Source organism: Erinaceus europaeus, chromosome 4 (assembly GCF_950295315.1).
Source record: "Erinaceus europaeus chromosome 4, mEriEur2.1, whole genome shotgun sequence".
Lineage (NCBI taxonomy): Eukaryota > Metazoa > Chordata > Mammalia > Eulipotyphla > Erinaceidae > Erinaceus > Erinaceus europaeus.
In genome coordinates, this window is record NC_080165.1 from 36,402,072 (window position 1) to 36,422,023 (window position 19,952).

Sequence of the window (19,952 nt, forward strand, 5' to 3'; positions counted from 1 at the left end):
TATATTTATTTATTTTCGCTTTTGTTGCCCTTGATTTTCTTTTTTTATGTTGTTGGGGTTTACAATTAACAGCATATATATACTTTCCCCATATTTGGGAGCTACTTTCTTCCTTGATACAGCTCTCTGGGGAGACTTCCAGAGGCGGGGCTACAGAGCATCAGCAGCTGTGTTTCTCTCCTCTCCTTGCCAAGGTCAACTAGGAATACCAAAGGAGATCACCTGGGACCACAACAAGCCAGGAATAGAACAACTTCAGGAACCCAACAAAATACTGCTGAGTGCAAACACGTGTGGCTCATGGACAGGGAGGAGTCTAAGGAGAGATTGAGCAGCTGGTAATTGTTATGCCCAGTGTTTAAGTCCCATTCTGCAGACAGGAGGCCAGAGTCACATGCAAAAACAAGAGCCTTTATTGAAACAAGCTTAAGCCTGGGCTACAAGCACTTTCCCAATAGTGGCTTGTGAGCCTCAAAGAGATGCAGACAGATTCTTTTTATCCACATCAGGAAGGGGCACTGGGGGGGTAGGGGGTCACTTAAAGTTCAGACCTGTTTGTCAGGGAATTTTTTACCACAGTCCAGCAAATTTTGGGTTTCAGGGCAATCATGACCTCCATTTACAGAACAACTGCTGATAGAAACGTTGAGACTAGTTTTTCAAGTGTAAAGTGCAGCTGCACTGCAGCTGTTGGATTGTGAGGTTTTTCTTGGCTGCCTTTGACAATATGGAGTAACAGTGGCCCTCACAGTACTAGTCCAGCACTTTACCACTTGAGGCACCACCTCTAGTCTGCTTTACCAACAAAAAGACTGCTGAAGGGAGGAGAGGAATTCCCTTAAGACTCACCAAATGCAACTGTGAGTCTCCACTGCTCCTGCCCTCAGAGGCTGGAGCAGCAGGGGGGAAGCCCTGTGCTGACATCTGGGAACAGAGAACTGACCAGGAAACTCAGGAGAAGAGCTACACCTTGGTGGCCTAACAGTGGGGCTGTATACTGGGAGGCTTTCCACATTGTTCCCCTGAGAACATGATGAATAATTACCGCAGAAAATACTGGCTGGGCAGCACTAGATAGCATAATGAGTCTCTTTTGCAAAGAGACTCTCATGCCTGAGGCTCCAAAGTCCCAGTTTCAATCACCTGCACCACCATAAATCAGAGCTGAACAGTGCTCTGGTAAAAAGAAAAAAAAATGGAAAAAAAAAAAAGCTATAAATGGGACCTGTTCAGAAACTCATAGGGCCCAGCAGTGCTGCCCTGCTTGGCAGAGAAGCTGAACTGAGCCTGGAGCTTTGGATCCTTGGAACCTTGGAGTGTGAGAGTCTCTTTGCATAACAACTGTGCTATGTCTCCCCCACCCTGCTTTATCTCTTGGTCAGAAGAGAGTGATTAAGCTTAGAAGCCTACTTATATTTTAAAAGCCCTCAGGCTCCCATAGTCTACAGGGAAGAAAAAGAACAAAAGAGGCACAACCTCTGTGCTCCAACTCAGGGACTGAAATAATATTGTAACAACTGTCAGTTTCCAGAACTGTGAACTCTTTAAGTACCTTACTTAGACACAAGTCAATCCAGGCAAAAGTGATCAGTAATTTGAAAAGTACTGAGAGAGCGACCTCACAACATACTATATAGAATGGTTAAACCAACCAATAGAAATATTGGAGAAATGAACCAGGACAAGAGTCCAGCTGAAAGCCCCCCCCAAAGGTTGAAGCACAAAACAGTGAGGTCACACTTCCAGAGGCAGGGCTACAGAGCAGCACCAGCTGTATTTCTCTCCTCTCCCAGGTCAACTAGGAGAACCAAAGGAGACCACCTGGGACCACACCAAGGCAGGACTAGAACAACTTCAGGAACCCATCAAATCACAGGTGAGTGCAAACACATGTGGCTCTTGGACAGAGAGTAGCCTAGGGAGAGATTAAGTGGCTGGTAACAGTCCAGCAGTCTACCAGTTGAGACACCACCTCTAGATGTTTCACCAACAAGGGGACAGCTAAAGGGAGGAGAGGACTCCCCTGAGACTCATAAAATGCAACTCTGAGTCTCCACTGCTACTGCCCTCAGAATCTGGAGCAGCAACAGGGAGGCCCTGTGCTGACACCAGTGAACAGAGAACTAAGGAGGAAACTCAGAAGATCTATACCTCCTGGCCTAGTGGTGGGGCTGTGAAAGTCTCTTTGCATAACCACTGGATTATCTCTGCCCCACCCTGCTTTATCTTTTGGTCAGAGTCAGTGATTAAGCTAAGAAGCCTACTTACAGTTTAAAAGCCCTCAGGCTCCCATAGCCTACAGAGAAGAAAAAGAACTAAAGAGGCTTTTAAGCCACTGAGCTCCAACTCAGGGATTACAATAATATTGAAATAACTGACAATTTCCACAACTGTGAACCCTTTAATTACCTTACTTAGACACAAGTCAGTCCAGGCAAGAGTGATCAGTAATTTGAAAAGTACTGAGAGAGGGACCTCATAACATAACTGTATAAAATGGTTACACCTCAAGAAGAAATATTGGGGAAATGAACCAGGATAAGAGTCCAGCTAAAAGCCCCCCAAAGGTTGAAGCACAAAATAATGAGGTCAACAGCCAAACACTAGTAAAGGAAATAATCACAGGAGTGAGTAAAGAGTTTGAAAGAATTGTCACCAGAAATTAAAAAACAACAAATGAGACCCTGGAAGAAAACACTAATTATCTCAAGGTTATTAGGGAGCTGAAAGCTGAAATAGCTGAGCTAAGAACACAACTTGCTGAACAAGCTAAAACAGTATCAGAACAGAGTCACAAAATAGATGAACTCCAGAAAACAGTAGAGGGCAGAGAGAATAGAATCAATGAGGCTGAAGACAGAATTAGCAAGATTGAGGATGAATTAGAGACTACTAAAAAAGAAGTAAGAGATCTCAAAAAGAGATTAAGAGATGCTGAAAACAACAACAGAGACCTAAGGGATGACTTCAAAAGAGATAATATATGCATTATTGGCTTACCAGAGGAAGAAAGAGAGGGAGGGGAAGAAAGCATTCTTCAGGACATAATAGCCGAGAACTTCTCTAGTCTAGACAACATCAAAGACATAAAGGTTCAAGAGGCCCAGAGGGTCCCAAACAGAATTAACTTAATGACACCAAGACACATACTATTTAGAATGGGAAGGAATAAGGATAAAGAAAGGATCCTGAAGGCTGCAAGAGAAAAACAAAGAGTCACCTACAGAGGAAAACCCATAAGATTAGCAGCAGGCTTCTCCACACAAACACTACAGGCCAGAAGAGAATATCAAGATATCTATGGAGTGCTCAATGAGAAAAGCTTTCAACCAAGACTACTGTATCCTGCTAGACTGTCATTCAGACTATATGGAGGCATCAAAACCTTCTCAGACAAGCAACAGTTGAAAGAGTCAACTACCACCAAGCCTGCCCTAAAAGAAGTTCTGAAAGGTCTCCTATAAACAGGCAGACCACAATAAATAGGCCATCTATCAGAACACTCTAAAACTCTACAAGAATAGCGTTAAGATATCTTCAATCTTTGATATCAATAAATATCAATGGCCTGAATTCATCTATTAAAAGGCACAGAGTAGGAAGATGGATCAGAAAACACAACCCAACAATATGCTTGTATAGGAAACCCAGCTAACTCAACAAGACAAACACAGACTCAAAGTGAAAGGATGGAAAACTATCATACAAGCAGTGGCCCACAAAAAAGGGCAGGAACAGCTATTCTCATATCTGACATGATAGACTTTAAAATAAATAAAATTTAAAAAGATAGGGATGGACACTACTTAATGCTCAGTGGTCAGTCAATCAAGAAGACTTAACCCTAACAGTAATAATAACAACAGCAATGATAAAGAACAAGGGCAACAAAAGGGGAAAAAATAGTTTCCAGGAGCAGTGGATTCATAGTGCAGGCACCGAGGCCCAGCAATAACCCTAGAGGCAAAATAAATAAATAAATAAATAAATAAATAAATAAATAGGAAAAAAAAAAAGGATTGGGGGCTGGGGGGAAGACATAATGAATCCAGCACAGTCATTTCTTTTTATTTTATGTTTAAATTCTTTTTTCAATCATTAATTTATTTATTACTGGATAGAAATAGAAATTGAGAGGGGAAGATAGAGAGGGAGAGAGACAGAGAGACACCCCCAGCTCTGCTTCACCTCTACTGGTGGGGACCAGAGCTTGAACTTGGGTCCTTGAGCACTGTGATGTGAGTGCTTAACAAGGTGTGCCACCACCTGTCCCCAGCACAGCCATTTCTTCTTCCTTTTTTTTTTTTTTTCCCCAAAACACTGCTCAGCTCTGGCTTATATTGGGACAAGGAATTAAAATTGAGACATTACTCAGAGTCTCAAGCATCAAAGTTGTTTTTGCATAACCTCTATGCTATCACCCTAGGCCTTGTTTTAATTTTTTCCATAAAACTTATCACCACTTTTTCTCAGTACATATAAGCATTTATTTATTTATTTACTAAAGACTTTTAAAAATATTTATTTATTTATTTATTTATTCTATTTTGTTGCCCTTGTTGTATAAGCACTTATTTTAAGGATTATCATTTATTTCTTCCAACTCAAATTCAGCTTTTGAAGATCAGAGGCTTCTTTTTTTCCTCCACAGGAACCTCAGCATCTAAAAAGGGACCAGGCAAAAAGTGAGAATTAAATATATGTGGAATGACTGCATTTGCAATGAAAAGCACAGGAAGACTGGATTGAGGATAGTAAATTTCCCTCAGGTCTTGATGTTTCACAGACTTGTGAAAATTTTGGTCAGAACTATTTAACAGCTATGTCTATTGTATTATTTGCAATTAGGTCTGCTGGTGTCTATCTTTCTCTCCCCCTCTCTGTCTTCCCTTCCTCTCTCGATTTCTTTCTCTCTGTCCTATCCAACAATGACTGCAATAACAACAACAATAATAATAACAACAACGATAAACAACAAGGGCAACAAAAGGGAAAAAGTAGCTTCCAGGAGCATTACATTCACAGTGCAGGTACCAAGCCCCAGCAATAACCCTGAAAGCCAGAGGAAAAAAAAAAGAGAGAGAGAGAGAGTTTGAAAAAAGATGTGATCAAGGAAATAAAGAAGATACAATTATATATATATATATATATATATATATATATGTATATATTGCCTCCAGTGTTATAGCTGGGGTTCGGTGCCTGCACCACAAATCCACTGCTCCTGGAGGCTATTTCTTTCCCTTTGGTTGCCCTTGTTGTTTTCGAATGTACATATTAAATGAGAGGAAAACTGAGGAAGGAACTGTAGGCAATAGCTATACTAATTAATGGGACAGCAGAGAAGGAGACCCCAGGGAAATGGAGCACAGTCTAGGAAAGACTGGAAAAAAGTAAAACAACTTTGCATCCAAATGGATGCATTCCTCAAACTAGACCCTTTGTTTATTTTCTGATGAAAGGGAGGAGGTAGTGAGGGGAGGAGAGAGAGAGGAAGAAAGAGAGAGAGTGCCTGACCACCTATGCCTGATTTTACACTGCTGGAGGACTGGAGGAAAATTATATTCTACTTCTCAGTCAACTTTCTGCAAAGTAATCAGGAGCCAGGAGCTCTGGTCAAGGGAGCTTTAGGTTTCACAAGTGAAGTTCAGCAGTACCCCTGCCAACCTGATGTATGACAAGGGTGCCTGGGAACAGAGCCTTTGGACATGGGCAAGTTTCCTTCCTCAGCCCCCAAATCCTGAGGAATACTTTAAGCAAGGGGAAGGGGAAAAAAATTAAATTCTCCTAATCTGAGAAAAGAAACACCAATTTCCCTTATATGGACTCAATTTGCATTCTCTCGGCTTTTTGGGTTTTGTGTTTAGGCAGCTTTCATCAAGTATCATGGAAATATCTGCAGTTTCAACATAGAAAACATAACATTTTCTTAAGCTTCTATTTATAAAGAGGAGGAGGGTATACATGTGAGTGAAACACCTTAAATCAGAAAGGGAAGAAAACATGCTCCAGGTGAGGCTCGAACTCACAACCTCGGCATCACCCGCACATATACTGCTGTATAAGTACCGCGCGCTAACCGATTGCGCCACTGGAGCATGCTTTCTTCAATGTCTCCGTGTACACTGTACAGAGCCGTGAGTCACCAGTGGCAGACCCGGAGTCATCATACATGGGTTTGAACGTAACCTTCCAATGCTTCACTCTGCTGCGGCTAGCCTAGCATACAAAACATGCCGTCGTTCTCAGAAGCATGTGTATATGATGCTCCCTCCACGCACCCGAGATCCACATTTCCCAGTGATCCAGGGGTGCTTCTTTCAGAAGCCAGGAGAGAAAGAAGAGAATGGATGAGCAGACTCTGACTCTCCCTCTCCTCAATGCAAAGGCGAACACTGGCTGTTGGGCTGCGGGGTGGTATCACAGCCCGGCTGGAGGGTGATTGATTGGGTGGATCCGGACACCTAGTTACTCAACCCATGGCGCCTTCTTTCCGCTGTTCTCCCGGCTCCTGACAGCGCTCCCAGTTAGCGTTTTAATACTTCCCGGATGCCTTGCAAGATTAACCTAAAACATGTAATTGGATTCACAGAGTCAGCTAGTCAGACATCTCTTCCAGGAAAACAGTCATTATAATGACTTTGTTTCAGAGTTTAATCAAAGCATCCTTGTCCATCGATTAAGGATATCTTTGATGTCCACGATCCCTGCTGCTCCACCTTAGTCTTCTTGGGAGGTTCGCTACAGATAGTTCGCTTCTGCGACAGAGTGACCTTCCTGATTCTGCCATGTCCACAAAATCTTTCTCTCTCTTTTTTAAAATTAATTTATTTAGGTAGTCGGGCGGTAGCACAGCGGGTTAAGAGTACGTGGCGCAAAGCTCAAGGACCAGCATATGGATACCGGTTCGAGCCCCAGGTACCAGGGGTGCTTCTTTCAGGAGCCAGGAGAGAAAGAAGAGAATAGACGAGCAGACTCTGACTCTCCCTCGCCTCAATGCAAAGGAGAAAACTGGCTATTGGGCTGTAGGCTGGTATCTCAGCCTGGCTAAAGGGTGAGAGGGTGGATCCTGACACCCTAAGGATACAGGTTCGAACCCCTGCTACCCAGGTGCAGGGGGCTTGTTTCACAGGCGGTGAAGCAGGTCTGCAGGTGTCTTTCTCTCCCCCTCTCTGTCTTCCCCTCCTCTCTCCATTTCTCTATGTCCTATCTAACAACGACAACAATAACTGTAACAATAAAAAAAAAAAACAGCAAGGGCAACAAAAGGGAAAATAAATATTATTTAAATTTTTTATAATTTTACTTTAAAAATTTATTTATTATTGGATAGAGACAGAGAGAAATTGAGAGGGGATGGAGGAGATACAGAGGGAGAGAGAGCACCTGCAGCCCTACTTTACTCCTGCAAGTGGAGACCAGGGGCTTGAACCTGGGTCTTTATACACTATAGTGTGTGTGGTTAACCAGGTGTGAAATCTTTCTAATCCAACATAGAGTAAGTAGCTTTGTGTAAGAAGCCCAGAAGCCTCTTTCACCAACAGATGACCCTGTGAGTAGTAGTAGAGATGGGTGGTATGACTGGCAACAACTTTACAAATATCTTCCTTGCAACTGACGTCAGATAACAGAGTGAAGAATGAAAGTTCTTGGCATCATCCAGCATCCTGGAACCTTATCAGACCAGGCACTTTTGGCCTAAACATCTGGTCTCTTCATTTGCTCATTAACATTAGTGTAGCTACCCCTTTGTGCCCTCACAAAAACTTAGCATACTTTCATGCCTGAGGCTCCAAGGCCCCAGCTTCAATCCCCAACTAAGCACTGATCTAATTAAACAGACAGATAAATAAATAAATAAATAAATAAATAAAAATTAAAAATTGGCAAAACCTCTACTAGAGGTCTTTGGCTTCTTTAGCCATTGACCCATAATCTCTGTATTTGTTCACCAGTCTTCTTTAAATGAGTAAACGTTTCTTTTTGCACATAAGAATATACCTTTTTTTTCCCCCCTCCACCGTCCTATTTTTAAATACAATATGCCCCTTATGAGGAGCTGGTTGAAAAATATGCTGGGTGTTTCAAGAACCATGAAGAATTCAATCTGAAATTATATAGGGGCCTGGTTACAGGAATTTTTAAAAGCAAACTAGTGTCTGTTTTCATGGTGTGTAGCCCAATTTCACAGCACTGTCATTATAAAACCTACTATTTTTACTCTCTTTTTTTCCAGACAGGTTTTGTTGTTTTTTTGTTTAGTAACCAAATACAAGGAGTAAGTGCTTTATGGGGGAGAATGGAGATGGGGTGGGAGTATTTTAAAGCTAAAGCTATTAGATACAAATAATTGACCATAGGTTACTGTATTTGCGTTGTTCAGAATAGTTGTCTTCTTCAGGGACAATGTTTTCAACCCAAGAAAATATCTACTGTGTGTATTCTCAAGGAAAAGAGCAAACACTTCCAGATGCTGATACTCAAGAAAACACCTCACTGCCTTAGCTATTCTTCTATATATATGTTTAATTTTTGTCTTCCTATTAACGGGAGACTCTCCAAATGCCACTTCGGATTTGGGTTTATCTCTCTCTCTCTCTTTTTTTTAAAAATATTTTGTTTATCTATTAGTGAGAAAGATAGGAGGAGGAGAGAGAAAGAACCAGACATCATGCTGCCAGGGACTAAACTCAAAACCTCATGCTAGAGAGTACTGCATTATCACCTGAACTATCTCCCAGACCAAGTTTAGCCATTCTTCTGATCCTTAATATACCCACATTTTTTAAAGCCTTGGGACAAAGAAAGCCCCATACAATCTATCTTGGTAAGCCCAGTGATGTGAACTAGGTGATGGAGCAGTGGATAAAGAATTGGACTCTCAAGTATGAGGTCCTAAATTCAATCCTTGGCAGCACACATACCAGATTGATGATCTGGTCTGGTTCTTTCTCTCTGTCTCCTCCCACCTTTCTCATAAATAAATAAATAAATAAATAAATAAATAAATAAATAAAAATTAAACAAAAAACCAATGAGTGGGCTAGGAAGTTGTACAATGGATAAAGTGTTAGGTCCTCAAGTATGAGGTCCAGAGTTTGATCCCCAGTAGTGCATGTACAAGAATGATATATGGTTATTTCTCTCTCTCTCTCTCTTTCCCCCCTATCTCTTTAATTATTAAATAATTTTTAAAAATCTTATAAAAAACTGGATGAGGGAAATAACATAATGGTTATGGAAAAAGACATTTGTGCATGAGGCTCCAAAGTCCCAGGTTCAATCCCCCACAACACCTGAGCAATGCTCTGTTCAGTCTCTTTCTCTAATAAAAAATAAATACATATGCATTTTTAAAAGCCTTAATATTACAAATAAACAAGCCCCACTGAGGTACAATTGGTGATTTATATGCAGAAACTAAATTTTCCTTAATAAGTTCATCTTTAGCTTGAAATTAAGAAAAAAGAAAAGAAATATTCAAGATGTTAAGGTGTCCTAATTGGGGACAGTGTGACTTAAACCTTATCATGCCAAATTCTTCTTTTATAAAGGAACATTAGCTAACATTTTTCCATGCCCACGACCCTGATTTAAGCCAGGACCATACCACATTGAAGACAACTTCAGTGTTGTGGTCTCTTTCACTCTCTCTCTACTTCTCTATAGCTAAACAACAACAACAACAACAATAATAATATTGGGTGGCCCAGGAGGTGATGCAGTGGATAAAGCACTGGTCTGTCAAGCAAGACATCCTAAGTTCAATTCCCAGCAGCGCATGTACCAGAGTGATGTGTTGGCTCTTTTTCTCTCGCCTCCTTTCTCATTAATAAATAAAATCTTTAATAATAATAATACCATTGGTTCAAAGGGGAAATCAAAGTGTCATTCTTAGTCTATAGTCGGACAAGAAATACTGAAATGAATTTTGCCAAATTTCTGTGTTCTACAAAGTTTAGTCAATTGTTTTATACCAGTTTTATTGTTAATTTCTACAGACAGAAATCATTTGCATTGCTACCAGTATTCTCCAAGTCAATTTCTGCAGTTTTAAAAAAAGGCTTATCCAGGGGCCAGGTGGTGGCACATCTGGTTGAGTGCACATGTTACAATGCACAAGGACTCAGGTTCAAGCCCCTGGTCCCCACCTGCAGGAGGAAAGCTTTACAAGTGGTTTCTTCTTCTAGCGTTTGCCCTTCTTCCGTAGTCAGTCAACAGCGTCAGGTTGAGCCTGATGTAAAGTTTCGAGACCTCCTTTGAATCTGGAGAGGTGGCAGTCGTTGACTATGTGGGTCATAGTCTGTCTGTAGCCGCAGGGGCAGTTTGGGTCGTCTCTGGCTCCCCAGCGATGGAACATAGCGGCGCACCGGCCATGGCCTGTTCGATAGCGATTGAGGAGGTGCAAGTGGTGAAGCAGTGCTGCAGGTGTCTCTCTGTCTCTTTCCCTCTCTATATCCCCCTTCCTCTCAATTTCTGGCTGTCTCTATCAAATAAATAAAGATAATGAATTAAAAAAAAACTTATCCAAAGACAAAAAGATACACTCTAAATGATCAGCTAAACCCTCAAAGTCTCAGCATTTTATTGAAAGTCTAGGGGAGAATACAGGTCCAAAAAGGATGACAGAGGACCTAGTGGGGGTTGTATTGTTATATGGAAAACTGGGAAGTGTTATGCATGTACAAACTATTGTATTTACTCTAGAATGTAAAACATTGATTTCCCAATACAGAAATAAATAAAAAGAAAGAAAGTCTACCTAGTAATCTCCTTTGCCTATTTCATGGACTTCTACAAGATCTTTTTAAAGCTTTAATATTTATTTATATATTTACTTATTTATGAAATACAAGCAAAGTGTCACCCTGGAACATGTGATACTGGGGATCAAACTCAGAAACTCATGCCTGAGGGTGTAACTGCATCATTACTTTCTAGGTAACATGATGTTAATTTTTTTTAATTTTATTTATTTATTCCCTTTTGTTGCCCTTGTTGTATTTTTATTGTTGTAGTTATTATTGTTGTTATTGTTGATGTAGTTGTTGTTGGATAGGACAGAGAGGAATGGAGAGAGGAGGGGAAGACAGAGGCGGGATAGAAAGACAGACACCTGCAGACCTGCTTCACCAGCTGTGAAGCGAGTGAGGAGGAGGTGGGGAGCCAGGGGCTTGAACCAGGGTCCTTAAGCCAGTCCTTGCACTTTGCGCCACCTGCGCTTAACCCACGGAGCTACTGCCCAACTCCCGATGTTAAATTTTTTTAAAAATATTTATTTATTTCCTTTTTGTTGCCCTTGTTCTTATTGTTGTTGTAGTAGTAGTTGTTGTTGATGTCGTCGTTGTTGGATAGAACAGAAAGAAATGGAGAAAGGAGGGGAAGGTGGGGAGAGAAAGATAGACACCTGCAGACCTGCTTCACTGCCTGTGAAGCGACTCCCCTGCAGGTGGGGAGCTGGGGGATCAAACAGGGATCCTCAGCCGGTCCTTGTGCTTTGTGCTACGTGCGCTTAATCTGCTGCGCTACCGCCTAAATTTTTCTTTTTTTAATGAATGTATTTTTTATTATCTTTATTTATTGGGTAGAAACAGCCAGAAATTGATAGAAATGGGGAATAGAAAAAAAGAGCGACAGAGAGACACCTGCAACCTTACTTCACCACTCATGAAGCTTGCCCTTCTGCAGGTGGGAACTGAAGGCTTGAACCCGGGTCATTGAGCACTATAACATGTGCTCTCAACAAGGTGTGCCACCACTCAGCCCCGATGTTAAAATTTTTAAATAAATTTAATTTCCACCTAAACAAACTAAAGTTGCTTTTGCCTTTGCAATTCACAACTCTGAGTTTTAAAACAAAAGTCATACTTTCAGAGAGAATATATAAATTCATTGCAACAAGTTATATTCTTTTGGCTAGTTCATTTTCATTGTCATTAAAACGTATAGGTTTGGACATACAAGGTAAACATGCTTCAGAATAACCTCTGTCACCCAAGATGGGTAATATTTGTTGGAAAATACTGGAGAGATCTAAAAAGAAAGAGAAAAGGAGTTTATCTACTGTGCACAAAAGACCCCACAAGGCAGAAGACAAAGATGATTATGAACTGAGCTAAAACAGCTTCACACAGAGAAAAATACAAAAATGCCTAAGATTTGGGGAATATCTACAAATCCATGTATCCTCCAACTCCAGCATCCTCCCCCAAAAAAGTTTTTAAAGTTACATTGACAGGTGGGGAGACAGTATAATACTTATGTAAACGGACTCTCATGCCTGAGGCTCCAAAGTCCAAGTTCAATCCCCACATCATCATAAGTCAGAGCTGAGCATTGCTCTGGTTAAAAAATTAATAATAGGGGAGTTGGGCGGTAGCACAGTGGGTTAAGTACAGTGGGTTAAGCGCACATGGCACAAAGTGCAAGGACTGGTGGAAGGACCCCCCGGTTCCAGGTCTGCAGGTGTCTCTCTTTTTCTCCCTACCTCTGTCTTCCCCTCCTCTCTCCATTTCTCTGTCCTACCCAACAATGGCATCAATAATAACTACAACAATAAAACAACAAGGGCAACAGAAGGAAATAAATATTTTTAAAAAATTAATAAATAAATAAATGTATGAGGCCAAGCAGTGGCACACCTGATTAAGTGCACATACTACAGTACACAAGTATGCAGGTGCTGGGCTAGCTTCATGAGCAGGAACTTTCTTACTGCCTTCCTCTCACCCATCGCTGTGTACTCTTCCTGCTTCTGCTTTGCCTGTCATTTTGGTGGTTCCAGCTCACTCTACAGAGTAGAAAAGTTCCAGTGGCTGTCCTCCCCCATCGAGATAGACGTGCGGCATTTTTTCCCTGGTGGTTGACATTGGACTGACGCTTCTATTGGACTTGCTGATACACCTTTGGACACTCCCTTTACACTGCTGGACTTCTGGAGGACTGACTGTAGCAGTCCATGGACCTTGCAGCGAGCTGTCTCAGGACTTTGCAACACCAGTTCATCCCTCTCACCCCCCCCCCGGTTTATCAGGCCCCCACTCCTCTACCCACGAGGCAGCCCTCCTCTCCACCTCTCTTCAGTCTCACTCTGTCCCTTGATACTCTTACTTATCCCTCCCCATCTTGTGCTAGTTCTTTTTGAAGACACACGCTATCATTCAGGTTTCTTCCCAACAGGTTTCTGTTCGCCCCTACATTGCTATTCCCCTGACAGAGATGGAGCCTTTTACAGGCATTGACCCATTTATATATGGCCATTAAGTAAGAGGGAGATGTTGGGAAATTGTGAGGATGTGGTTGAGCTTGGAAGGGTTTGAGCCTGAGTGGTGTGTCAATCCTGTTAGTCTCTCTCTACTAAGAGGTTGAGCAAGGAGGGACAGTAGAACCCCAAAGGTGTGCCTCCTCCTATCAGTCTCCCTGCCTCACAAAGTGCCCCGCACTTCTGATACTGTAGCCATTAGTTAAAAAAGAAGGGGGAGATGTTGGGCAATTAGCCAGCTTCCCCCTACTTAACTGCAGTCTATTTACATAACCAGTTACCTAAGAACCACCCTGCCTGCAGGGCACTGGTTTAATCTCACTGGTTTGCACTCTTTTGGCTCCACCCCCTCTCCTAGTCACACCCTGATTTCCACCACTCTCTTTTCGCTCTACCCTCTCTTCATCACATCCTGTTTCCACCCTACTTGGCAAGTATAAATTGGCAAGCTGCTCTTCTGATAAACACAGTTGGGATTGCCTTCTGGCTCCAAGAGTCCCAGAGTCTCCTGCAACGCTAGCCCAGCACGAGTTCCTGATCCCTCTCCCACACAGCAGCCAACCACAAGTTCCTGATCCCTCTCCCACGCAGCAGCCTAGGTTGGCTCCAGATGAGTTCTCTCCAACCCAGAGAGCACTTTCTTGGGAAGAAGCACCCTCAGGCTATCCCGGCATACAGGTTCAAGCCCCTGATCCCCACCTGTAGGGGGAAAGCACCAGGGCTGCAGTTGTCTCTCTATCTCTCTCCCTTTCTATCTCCCCTTCCCTTCTCAATTTCTGTCTGTTTCTACTTAATAATAAATAGGTTTTAACTAAATAAATAAACAATAATAATAAATAATCTTCATTGACATAATATTCATTTGCAAGGTTGTCTGTTTTAGGGGTTCAATTTCATGCCTATGATTGATATAGGTTACTATATGGCACTCAACACTAAAGTACAAATAATTCTCCACCAAAGTCTTCCATTTTCTTGATATGACCCAACTTCTTGTTCTTAGCAGTGGAAATAGCCATTTGTTCACTCAAATTTTCTATCAATTATGGGGGAAGAAGCATCAGGCTGGGGCTGCTGGATGAAAATTTGAGTCACAAAATAGTGACCCTGGTGCCTCAGTCACAAATGAAATCAATCACAGGAAGATATTTGCAACAGTTGCGCTGGGAACAGAGAGAGCCTAAAGAAGTAGGCTAATATGTTCACTCCAATCCCCTATACCACCATAAGCCAGACCTGAGCAGTGCCCTGGCTAGAAGGAGGAGGAGGAAGAGAATGGGGAGGAGGAGGGGTAAGGGGAAGGGAGGGAGAAGGGAAAGGAGAGGAAGGGGAAGGGGAAGAAGAAGAGAAGAGGGACAGGAAGAAGGAGAAGAAGGGGGAGAAGATGGAGGAAGACAGAGAAGGAGAAGAAGAGGAGGAGGAAGAGGAAGAAGAGGAAGGGGAAGAAGGAGAAGAAGAGGAAGAAGGAGGAGAAGGAGAAGAAGGAAAAAGAGAAGGAGAAGGAGAAGGAGAATAATGCTGGAAGTCCTGGAAGGAGTGTCGTCAAGGAGTCTGAGACTTAGATTGTACGAATTATTCAAACCCTCACTAATACCTGTGCTCTTCTACCTTATGGTGAATTTAGTATTCTTATCCATTCCGACTAACTCCAGAAACTTTTTTTTTTCCAGGAGGCACCTAGATAGAACTTCATATTATAAAAGTTGCAAGGTATAAGGTAGTGTGTCAGGATGGCCGAGTGGTCTAAGGCGCCAGACTCAAGTTAGCACTTCCCAACCTTGGGGCTTCTGGTCTCCACATGGAGGCGTGGGTTCGAATCCCACTTCTGACACATATAGTTTTTATTTTTCATCCTCGGCTGTTCTACGTTTTTTCTTTTCTTTTTTTTTTTTAACCCAAATTTTTATTCTGGTATTTCTTCCTACTAAATCATTAGTACCAAATGGGTATTTCCTACATTCCTAGTGAGCTGATAAGAAATGCAAAGTGCTTTAGAACTGAGATCATCCTTGTGATTTTAGACGTATTAGATAGTAAATTAGAAGTCTGGCTGTGGGGCCTGGATAGCTCAGTTGGTAGAGCATCAGACTTTTAATCTGAGGGTCCAGGGTTCAAGTCCCTGTTCAGGCGGCACAGTATTTACTTTAACTCACTTCTATAAACCCCATTCTTTTATTTAGGTTAGGGCTACACAGCCAGGACATTTTTTTTTTTTTTCAGATAGAAAAACAGAGAAAGAAATGGAAAGACAGACAAAAAGACACCAAAACACCAAAGTTTTCTTCTTTATTGCTTTATTCTTAATGATAAAATTCTTCACAGAAAAAAAAAGCCATGAGCTTTTGTGGGGCTGTTGTTTGTTAAAAAATTTGAAGTGGCACAGGATACACTTTACACAGAAACTTAGATTCTTGTGAAAATTGATGAATTGACCATGATGTATGTGCATCTCTTCAAATAAGATAATTTTGAAGAGACCATTGCCATCTCTATTCATTGGTGTGGTGATATCTCCCCTAAGTCCATATTTGGGGAACTCTGTCTCACTCAGGTGTGTGTGTTGAGGGGGGCGGCAAGTTTGAGAAATCTGCCTTTTGGTCTTAACGGCAAAAATCTTTCTAGAGACCTCTCTCTAGGAAAGAAATCGCTCCCTGTTTCTGACTCTAAGAAAACCTTCCAAATGAATTGTTGACAGTGGTTGACAACTTTGATAGTAGTATGCTATTTTGAATCCATTTCCCTTGGCAGAGGAAGCGATTACCACCTGAAGGAAATCTGATACTGTCCTCTGTTTTGAATACAAAACAAATTCAAATTTGCAGGAGCTCCAGTGACGCAATCGGTTAGTGTGCGGTACTTATTATACAAATTCAAATTTGTATTGCTGTCTCTGAAAATACTCCAGGATCTTTAACTGGGAATTTTCATGCATCAACGGTTAAATAGCAGGTAATGAGTAACTGCTGGGAAAGGTTCAGGCACTCTGGGCAGGGGTGAAATTCAGTTGGAGTCAAGATGCTGAAGTGGGTGTTTTAGGAAGAACCCACCAAACTCTGAGGAAAGCATGGAAATAGAGGATGACTTGTTCACTGGAACGTAGGATGGGGTGAACTGGGCAGGGCTCGCGGTAAAAGATGGAAGCGTTCGAAGAAAGTTAAAGGGTAGACATGAACATCAGAAAGAAAAAATGAACCACTGCAGACACATATGGGAATGTCTATGAGGAACCCCAAACTTAATATGTCAGGAAATGGAAAATAGCTGCCGTTGAAAACAATGGTGACGATAAAGTCGATAAAGTCCAATTCTGGAAAATGGACACTATTATCATTAAGTAGCAACAGATGGACACTATTATCATTAAGTATCATTAAGTAGCAACAGATGGCAACAACAACAAAAACCAATTCGACTCTGGCGGGACTCGAACCCGCAACCTTTGAATCTCTCTCATATTTATTCTAGAAGTCCAATGCGCTATCCATTGCGCCACAGAGCCCTGCTGTAGCACAACCTTGTCTCGTACCTTACCACTGTTAATAATTCATTTGGTTCGCTGACAGATTTGTCGAAATTTGTGCTTTGCATCCAAGAAGAATAAAAATCAAACAAGAGACAAGCAATACTGGACTTAAAATTCCTGTGAGGCTGTGTGGACCAATTGTTTGGACTCTGTTACCGATCATCAGTCGAAATGCCTTTGGGGACAGAAACGCTTATTGGTCATAAAATGGGGACCTATCTATTTACATATCTTAGGATCTCGTGTCCACATTTAACCATTTCTATATAGAGCATCTGAAAATTCTGAAGAAATCGCTGAACTAAAAACATAAAAGAGAAACAGAAAACGTATTGTATTTATTAAATACAAAGAATTTGGGTCTTTGCATGATACAAAAAATTTAACTTGGTAATTCATTTTTTTAGAGATCATCCACTAACTTACAGGAAATGAAATTCATTGTCAGTCTATATTTCTAATTATTTGCTCCACCCATCTGAAATTGAAAATTCACTTGACTTTTGCAAAGTTCTTTGCCAAACACAGTGGAATTAGCAGCTCACTTCTAAATCACTTCTAAATCTAATTTCTTATGGACACTGAATGAAGGGATCCAGAGGAAGTTTTCACCGTCGTTTTTCTCTCCCTCAATCCTAGACACAAGTCATAGGGCACTTTTCCTCCACGGGGCCCATTAAGAAGGGTTGTTCACATCAAGGTCTAAAATTAAAATTTAAAATGTACGCGTTGCTTAAATCTGATTTCGGTTTAGGTGTCTCCAACGACCATTTCTTAACCAACTCGTCTGCTAGTGAAGGAGTCTCTCATTGGTGAGTTATATCAAATCAAAGGTTTAGCATTTTATTTGTATCCTAGTATTTCCAGACATACAGGACAGCCAAAGAGGGTTTGACTTCGTTCCTTAATTTCTCAATCACCAGAGGATTTTGTTCTTTTTACTAAAGACGTTTTTACTTACGCAGCATTAAGGAAAAAAAAAAAAAAAAAAAAGCATGACATTCTCTTTTATAATCTGAAAAATGGAAAAGAGGCATGTGTAGTCGTGGCCGAGTGGTTAAGGCGATGGACTAGAAATCCATTGGGGTTTCCCCGCGCAGGTTCGAATCCTGCCGACTACGAGGACTGTTTTACTTCCTAGATAGGGTTACTTGCCTAGTATACCTCCTCACGTAAGAGGTACAGCAAGTGAGTCAGACTGAAATGTGGCTCTAAGAGAGCTATAATACTAGCCCCAACCCGAAGGTTCCAAGAGAGGTCTATTACTAAAATCTTAACTCCACTCATCTTTAGAGTGTTCCTTAGAGAAATAATAGAGGGCAGAGATAGATAATATAGTGGTTATGCAAGAGACTAGCCGGGCAATGCTCTAAAAAGGGAGAGAAATAATAGAGGTTAATAGAGAAATAAATAATAGAGGTTTAAAAAGAGAGAGAAATAATAGAGAATATTCTATGCCACACAATGGAAGCCATTCTAATATTTATTTATCAAGAGTAAAATTCACTTTTTGAAAGCTGATGAATAAACCTCCCAGATGACAATCACAGTGATATATTTTCAACATTCCAGTTCGGCCATTTTGAGAAATGTGATAGAAATGGAATCATCCAGTGTGTAATCTTTAAATATTAGTTTCTTTCACTTTCACTCTATGCCTTGAGATCCAAGATGTGCATGTGTATCACTTCACTTTTTTTCTTGCTATCAAACATAATTTTATTGTAAAGTTTATTAATCCATTCATTGAAGGAAAATTTCCAGTTTGGGACACTTATGGGGAAAGCAACTATAAATATTAGCATATATAAATTTTTTTTCTTGAATAGATTACTTGAATTTAGATTGTTAGTTCATATAACAAATTTATACTTATAAGAAATGGCTATATCTCAAAAATCTGACTCTGGTTTGTGGAAACTGCATCATATTGAAATGACATCCCATCTCCAACAAGAGAGGGACACCACTCAAAACTGGTTTGACAAGAATCTCAGTTACAAGAATGGGTGCATCTGCGCCTCCTAATTTGTTATAGTGAGGTTAATGAGCACACAATCTCAGTTTAAAGGGAGCATTTCTTCATTTTCTTCAGGGAGCAATTCTTCATTTTATGATGGATTTTATTTGAGTGATCTTCTTTCTCAATATTACAGTTAGGTTACATGATACAAAGAAATAATATAAATGCAGGGAACTCTGGTCTTATGGCTCGGTTTTCAAAATTATGCCAATTCCTTGGAGTGATTTGCCAAGTGATGTGCTTTGTGTCTACATTCTTCTTAATGGAAGAGGGTTGTAAATTTCCTTTTCCTATGCCATGGGACACTAACCTAACAAAGAGTTTTTAGAAGTCCTCCTTATTAACTGCAAAATTTATTTAAAGTGAGAGGGAAGAAATTTGGATTATTATTTTTTATTATTAATAATAATTTAAGAAACATATCTCAGTGGCTGTGTGGGCCCTAACAGATTTTTAAACAAATACAAGCAGCATCTCTATATGGGCTCAGTTTCTCCCATGACAACCACTGCTCACCAGTATATTAAGAATGAAAGTCCCATTGAAAACTCTATGCTTACTGGAAGTGAAAAAGTCTTTTTGGTTGTTGATTTTATGGGTCTTTATACTTGACAAAAGAAATCTAGAAGTTATTGCTTCAACAATGATTTCATAAATATATACAGACTAAGAATTTTAACTTGTAAATTATACCAAATGCTTTCAGTGGTCATAAGAAGTCATTATAAACTACTGTAAGAGCTATTTTCTATAGGGTTTTATGGTGTAGTGGTTAGCATTCTTGATTCTGAATCTAGTGATCTGAGTTCAACTCTCAGTGGAACCTGTTTTTTCACAGCTTTATCTCCCAGGGGAATAGTGTCTATCAACGACAAAAAACCTTCTGTTTCCTGTGGGCTCCTGGAAGTCCTGACATAACTCATCTGGATGAAGAGAGGACTAAAATTTTAGTCTAATGAAATTTGTTATTTATTTTTTAACATTTATAACATTAATTAATTTGTGTGTTTATTTATATATGATAGAGAGGGAAAGAGGATGAGAAAAAAAGAGAGAGAAAAGTTTCACCATTCACAAAGCTTCCCCTCCCCCACCCTGCAAGTGGGGACCAGAAGCTTGAACTTGAGTCTTTGTGCATGGTAATG

At 40.8% G+C, this 19,952-nt stretch overlaps 6 non-coding genes across 6 annotated transcripts; 4 read left to right on the forward strand and 2 right to left on the reverse strand.

The window, feature by feature from the left end:
- Window positions 1–6,004: 6,004 nt before the first annotated feature.
- Window positions 6,005–6,098, reverse strand: TRNAI-UAU (transfer RNA isoleucine (anticodon UAU)). Its single transcript has 2 exons — window positions 6,061–6,098; window positions 6,005–6,040 (listed from the first exon to the last, which is right to left on the reverse strand). It is a non-coding gene; the product is annotated as a tRNA-Ile (tRNA).
- An 8,887-nt stretch (window positions 6,099–14,985) lies between these two features.
- TRNAL-CAA (transfer RNA leucine (anticodon CAA)) lies at window positions 14,986–15,092 on the forward strand. The gene is made up of 2 exons: window positions 14,986–15,023; window positions 15,047–15,092. It is a non-coding gene; the product is annotated as a tRNA-Leu (tRNA).
- A 226-nt stretch (window positions 15,093–15,318) lies between these two features.
- Window positions 15,319–15,391, forward strand: TRNAK-UUU (transfer RNA lysine (anticodon UUU)). Its single transcript has one exon. It is a non-coding gene; the product is annotated as a tRNA-Lys (tRNA).
- A 1,279-nt stretch (window positions 15,392–16,670) lies between these two features.
- TRNAR-UCU (transfer RNA arginine (anticodon UCU)) lies at window positions 16,671–16,760 on the reverse strand. Its single transcript is given in 2 exon segments — window positions 16,671–16,706; window positions 16,724–16,760. It is a non-coding gene; the product is annotated as a tRNA-Arg (tRNA).
- A 1,063-nt stretch (window positions 16,761–17,823) lies between these two features.
- TRNAS-AGA (transfer RNA serine (anticodon AGA)) lies at window positions 17,824–17,905 on the forward strand. Its single transcript has one exon. It is a non-coding gene; the product is annotated as a tRNA-Ser (tRNA).
- Window positions 17,906–19,561: 1,656 nt separating this feature from the next.
- On the forward strand, window positions 19,562–19,633 carry TRNAQ-CUG (transfer RNA glutamine (anticodon CUG)). Its single transcript has one exon. It is a non-coding gene; the product is annotated as a tRNA-Gln (tRNA).
- The last annotated feature ends 319 nt before the right edge of the window (window positions 19,634–19,952 follow it).